Here is a 663-nt window from a genome sequence, read left to right on the forward strand (position 1 = left end):
TGTTTTCTAGGATTTTTATTCTTAGAACCAATAGGTCTGCCACGCTGCAAGCGTGTTTTAGACTCTCGTGTATTGTCTGCTTTTCCTTGATCATTTGATATTTTGATACAAGCAGGAGCATTCACGGCTGGTATATGAGATTTAGTTACGGTCTTGGTATCCGCAAATGCATCAGGTAGCTGATTAGCTATACTCTGTAAATGCATGATTCGTCGAACTTCTAGTTCAGATTCTTTAGTAGGAAGATCAAGAAATAGTAATGAAGGTACACTCCATTTGATATCATTTTCTACATTTTTGTTTTCTCCCCCTAGAACTGGGAATAATTTCTCATCAAAATGACAATCGGCGAAACGTGCATTGAAGACGTCACCAATCTGTGGTTCTAGATATCATATAATTGATGGAGAATCACAACCAACATATATTCTCAATCTTCTTTGTGATCCCATTTTTGTACGTTGTGGTGGTGCTATACCGCACAACCAAGGATTCTAAAGTGGGAAATGTTTGGTTCTCGACCAAACGCTAACTGTAGTGGGGAATACTTATGGTATGCACTCGGTCGGATCCGAATGAGTGCTTCTGCATGCAAAATAGCATGTCCCCATACAAAGGTTAGAAGTTTTGATCTCATGATCAATGGTCTTGCAATCAATTGCA

This window comes from Brassica oleracea, chromosome C4 (assembly GCF_000695525.1).
Source record: "Brassica oleracea var. oleracea cultivar TO1000 chromosome C4, BOL, whole genome shotgun sequence".
Taxonomy (NCBI): Eukaryota; Viridiplantae; Streptophyta; class Magnoliopsida; order Brassicales; family Brassicaceae; genus Brassica; species Brassica oleracea.